The 5,894-nt window shown below is 48.9% G+C and overlaps 1 long non-coding RNA gene across 1 annotated transcript in view; it reads right to left on the bottom strand.

Moving 5' to 3' along the window:
* Nucleotides 1–5,033: 5,033 nt before the first annotated feature.
* The window catches only part of LOC106699416, a 4,336-nt gene continuing 3,475 nt past the window's right edge, over nt 5,034–5,894 (bottom strand). Inside the window, exon 2 of the long non-coding RNA XR_001351009.2 lies at nt 5,034–5,313. This is a non-coding gene — a long non-coding RNA (uncharacterized LOC106699416). The remainder of the gene's footprint in view (nt 5,314–5,894) is intronic.

The raw sequence follows: 5,894 nt of genomic DNA, 5'->3' as shown, positions 1-5,894 counted from the left end.
AGGCCGAGGGGGACACGGTCCTGTCACGGCCTGAGGGTCACTGAGTTCTGGCCACATGGACTGTGGGCAGAAGTGATGGCCCCATGTCCAGACCTGACCCATGAAAAATCTCTCACTTCATCCTCAACCCTCTCTCTCCCCGCACCTGCCAGCTGGACATCTCTGCCCAGGGCCGCTGGGAAGCCACCTGTGACAGCAGCAGGGCCTCCGTCAGCCAGCTGCCCGTGACTCCCGGCACAGCCCTTGCCACTGTTCCTCTCTGTTGCTCACTGAGCTTTACAAGCCTGAGAAATTAACACCTAATCTGTTCAACACTGAGGTTTTAAGGGTTATCGGTTTTTGAAGCAAATTTATCACGATGGTTTGTTTTTTTTTAATCAGGCTCATCTTGGGCAAGTCTTTGAAAAAGTATTGTACTTTTCCACCAGTTTAGCAAACTGAGACAGATACATCTGTAAAAAGTTCAAACATCACCGAAATGAGCGGCGGTCCCCCATGCTCCCTGTCAGCTTCTGCAATGAGAGATAACCGGGATTAGAGTTTGGATAGATTTTTCTAGATTTTTTTTTTTGCTCTGCAATAACAGCATATTTTTATACAAAAAGCAGCACACGGTACATATTGTTCTGCACGGTTTCCTCTCCTTTGCAGCGTACTTTGACAACTTTCCATGCGTGGACACAGGGGTCTCCCTCATGCCCTTGAACTTGGACCTGGCATTTTATAACACGTGTACACTAAATGGATTTCACAAGGCCCTGTGTTCGTTAGTTACTGCTGTTTCACAAATTACCTGAAGCCCAGCCGCTTAGAACAACAAGCATTTATCATCTCAGAGATTCTGAGGGTCCGGAATCCGGGAGTGGCCCAGCTGGGTGGTTCCGGCTGAGCAGCAAGAATGGCCATGAACCACAGTAATGCCAGTCTCAGTCCTGGACTTGCTTTAGGCAAGTGAAAGGTGGGGCAGGACCCCCACCCCCACCCCCAATACACAGATGAGAAAACTGTGGCTCAGAGAGGCAGAGAGACTCAGGCTGCACAGGTGGTCAGTGACAGACCAGGAGCCACCCCACGTCCCCTGACTCCTCCCAGGTTCCCACAGTGAAGTGCTGGGCACAGAACACAGGTCAGCTCAGCCAGTCTCCAAAGAACCTGATGAGGTCAACTCTCTTTTTCCTCCCATTTGAAGAGGAAAGTGAGGCTCCAAGACACAAGGTATGAAAATGCTGCAAAAGCCACAGGCAGGCCACGGCCATGTGCAGGCTGGGGGCTGCTGGGGGCGCTCCAGTGGGGCGAGAGGAGAGAGAAAGGAAAGAGGAGGCAGGGCCTCGCGTCAGAGATTAGCTCGTGATGCCCCATTATCAAAAATTCATATCTGTGAGGCAGAACCAGAAACAGGATGTGGGTTTCCCTTTAAGGAGCTGTGCCCCAAAAGGACAAGCCCCATCGGAGACATTGAAACTGTGGGAGAGGCAGTGCTGCTAAGTGTTAGAGCACAGGCTCTGGAGTCAGCCAGGCTCCTAGCTGTGTGGCTGCAGATATGTGGCTTGACCTCTCTGGGCCTCTGTTAGGAGAGCTGGTTAGATGGCTGCTCAGGCCCTGGCTGGGTGGCTCAGGGCCTCCCATACACCAAATGGCAACCGATCAATGTTTCTCTCTCCCTTCCTCTCTCTCTAAAATAAATAGGAACATATTTTAAAAAGAAAAAGAAAGGAAAAACGAAAAAAAACAAAAAAAAAAACATGGGCAGGAGCACAGTGCTTGAGCTACAATAGGAGTTCGATAAACAGCAGCTGTTCCAATTAGCTCATCTTTTCCTTTAAAATAAATATTTTACCAAAAGGATGCCACACTTCAGTGAATCTAGAACATCACCAATGGCAACCTGCACCATCAAACACACTGCCAAGTATAGCTGTCAGGTGCACCACAGGCTGTAATAGATGCGTCTTGATTTTAAAGGTGTTGAAATGGGAATAAATGGGCATCTTCGAGTTGGTAAAATGTGATGTGTGGACGGAGCGCAAAGTCCACCTGTGCTGACAGGAAGATAACACACCGGCGGTTTCCTGTCTGCCCCGCCCTGGTCTCCCCACGGCCCTGGCCCACAGGCAACTATTTTCAACTCTGAGTTGGTTTTTCCCCAGCACTCACACATCTCCTATTTCCAAGAAGCACACAGCGCTAGCTTTTGGTACATTTGTTCAGCAGTTACCTCCTACCTGCTCTACCTGTCTACACTATGGGCCGGTTGTGATGAAGGAGGATTTAGCGCCCCTGCCTCACCCCCCTTTCCTCTCCTCCATCTTCCGCCGTGAACGTAATATTGTAATTAGTACAGACCTAGTCACACTTCAGGTTTGTACACTTCTTTATGCAACTCCCTGAATATACTCAATACCTCAATTTAAAAATTCACTCTTCCGCGTTCACATTTTTCTTATGTAAATAGTATTCATGGCTGCGCATGCATTTCCTTTCTTAGTTATTGTTTTTCCTGAAGTTAATAATTAGTTTTGATCACAGCTTTATTGAGATATAATGGATGAAGAGTAAACTGCATGTATTTAACATGTGCCACTCGGTAAGTATGGACATACATGACCACCCATGAAACCGCCACTGCAACCCAGAGAGTGACAGATCCCTGACCCCCCAGGAGTTCCTCACGCCCCTTGGTAATCCTGTCCTTCCACCCTCCCGGACACCCTACCCCACTGGGCAACCACTGATCTACTTTCTGTCACTAGAGATTAGTTTGCATTCTCTGGGACTTCCTACAAATGGGATCACACAGCATAAACTTGTTTTTGTCAGGCTTCCTTCATGCAGCAACATTACATATTTAGAGATTCATCCACATTGTTCACATGTCAATAGTTCACTGCTTTTTATTGCCAAGGATTGTGGTATGGACACACCAGTTTGTCAACCACTCACCTGTTGATGGACATTTGAGCTGCTTTTGCCTATCTATAATAATAAAAGCCTAATATGCTAATCAGAACAGACAACCTTCCGGACGAAGCCGGGGCTGCAAGGGAAGCCCGGGTCCTGGGTGCCAGAGGGAAGCCAGTGCTGGCAGCCGGGGGAAGGAAGGCCTACTCTTGTACGAATTTCATTCATCGGGCCTCTAGTTATGAATAATGCTGCTATGAACATTCCTGAACAAGTCTTTAGGTAGACCTGTTCTCATTCCTTTTGGGTAAATGCCTAAGAGGAGATTTGCTGGGTGTGTAGGAAGTGTAAGCTTAACTCTGTAAGAACTACAAAAGGCCCTGACCAAAGAGTTCAGCTGGTTAGAGCACTGACCCGATGCAACCCAAGATTGTGGGTTTGTTCCCCAGTCAGGGCACATATAAGAATCAACCAATGATTGTATAAACCAGTGGAACAACAATTGATGTTTCTCTCTCTCTCTAGCTCTCTCTAAAAATCAATAAATAAAAATTAAAATAAAAAAAAAGAACTACAAAATTGTTCAATTTCACTTTCCTACCAGCAGGATATGGGCGTTCCAGTTGCTCCATGCCCTCACTCACACCTGAGATTAAAGTTTAGCCATTCCAGTGGGTTATCATGGTAGTTTATCTCCTTGTGGTTTTCATTTGTACTTCCCTTGTGACTACTGGTGTTGAGCATCTTTTTATGTGTCTATGGTCCATTCGTAGAGCTTCTTCTGTGAAGTAACTGTTTAAATATTTTGCCCATTTTTAAATGGAGCTATTTGTCTTATTATTGAGTGTAGACATCATCTGTGTGTTCCGGGGACAAGTCCTTCGTCAGAGAAACATATTGCAAACATTTCTCTGTGGCTTGGCTGTTCATTCTCTTAACCATGGCTTTTAAAGAGCAAACGTTTGAAATTGTGATAAGGTTCAATTTATCAAGTTTTTCTTTCATAGATTGTGCTTTGTGTGTCCTAAGAAAGCAGTGGCCTTTTAAAAATCGTTTTACTGCAGCTTCAGTAGGGAGCTGCTTTACTGCAGCTTCAGTAGGCAAATTCTCCCGCCCTGTTCTTCCCCGAGCTGGGTTTCCTCCGTGGGAAATGCATCCCCTTCCATCACAGGAAGTCACAGGGACATGGTAGCAAGAGCAAGCGGATGCTGTTAGCCCTGCTAGCTTTCACTCCTGGCTCCAACCACTCACAGGTTATAGTCTTCGGAAAGTCTTTCACCTTTTGGGGCCTCAGTTTCCCAATCCAGGGAGTAAGGGAAATGTCCTGCCCTCAGGGGGAAGTGGCGAGGTCAGGGAAAGAGGCTTTGGGCTCCCCGGGGAAGCCAGTGGCCTTGGGGGCAGCTGGTGGGGGCCTTTCAGCCACCTCGGCCCTTTACTCTCAGGGCTCAGGTCTGACCGGATCTCACACCATCACTGCTTGGGAGGAAGACGGAGGCCAGAAAGGGAAGGGGAACCAGAATCACCAGCAGGGCAGGGCCCCTGATTTATGTCCCTAAGCTCTCTCCACACCCAGCGCCGCCTCCGGGCTAGACGGGCTGGGAGAACTGGCCACGTCTTCTCCCTGGGGTGGCCAAAGAGCCTTCTCCGCGGCAGGGCAGAACACCCCGGGCCTCCCTCCGGCCTCACCCATCCCCACCCTCCGGCCTCACCCATCCCCACCCTCCGGCCACACCCATCCCCACCCTCCGGCCTCACCCATCCCCACCCTCCAGCCTCACCCATCCCCACCCTCCAGCCTCACCCGCTCTGGGTTGTGCCCAGGCTGCTCCTGACTGTGGTTGTCTCGCGCCACCTACAGGACACAGGGAGAACGACATGCCGCACAGCTTCTCTGAGCCCAGATTCCTGAAACTCAGGGCTGGAAAGGCCCGCCGTGGACAGAGCGCCCCTTGTGGCCGCCCGGAGCTCTGCGCCCCGCGCGGCTCTCTCCCTGGGGCGGCCCCACAACCCCAATAAGGCAAGAATTACAGTATTGAATCAAATCCAAGACGCCTCCACTTGAGCGATGCATCGTTTATGTTTGTGCCACGAAAAAAGAAAAAAGCACTACCCAGTAAAATATGACACAACACTTCTTTATCATTTAGAAACTTTATTTTATACTCATGGAAGGTGTTCTTTTAAACTTGGACACTTTTATCATCTATTCCTATGGCGCATACATAAAAAGGAAACTATGACCAAAATAATTTAGCGAAGATGTTCCTGAAACTTCTGCACACGCAGAGTCTGACTTGACTGCATCACGCCTTTATTAGGAGTCTCTGAGGTCTGTTCTTCCAGACAGTGTTGTCCTGTGTCGTCAAGAGCTATTGTTCGGAGTATGCGCTCTTGTCTCGGGGATGTCCTCCCAAGCTGCAAGTTGTTGTTTTTTTAATCCTCATCCGAGGATATTTTTCCATTGATTTTTAGAGAGAGTGGAAGAGAGAGGGAAAGACAGAAACATTGATGTGAGAGAGATGCATCGATTGGTTGTCTCCTGCACATGCCCTAACCAAGGCTCTGGCCGGGGAGGAGCCTGCAACCTTGACGGGAATAGAACCCAGGAACCTTTGGTCCACAGGCTGATGCTCTATCCACTGAGCCAAACCAGCCAGGGCCCAAGCTGCTGGTTTTGATGCACACCTGCAGGTATTCACAAATATGTCATGGTTGCTACCTGGTCCCTGCAGTTGTAAAATACATCCTGATTCCAGAAATGTTAAAATGTGGGGTGGAAACTGCTGTTCAACAAAGTTACTGGGGTGCCTACTCTATACCCGGCCCGTGCAGGGGGCAGGAGACACAGCCCCAAACAAGGGCTGCCTCATCCCTGCTGGCAGGGAGCTCACAGTGCCACCTGGAGACAGACATCAAACAAATAATCACACAGACAATTGTTTAATGAGCACTGTTGTGCTTGGAAAAGGGTCAACAAATGGTCCATCTGGGTTGTA

The sequence above is a fragment of the Myotis lucifugus genome, unplaced genomic scaffold (genome assembly GCF_000147115.1).
Source record: "Myotis lucifugus unplaced genomic scaffold, Myoluc2.0 scaffold_397, whole genome shotgun sequence".
NCBI lineage: Eukaryota > Metazoa > Chordata > Mammalia > Chiroptera > Vespertilionidae > Myotis > Myotis lucifugus.
The sequence above is the reverse complement of the archived record's forward strand: the minus strand, read 5'-3'. Positions and strand labels throughout refer to the sequence as shown.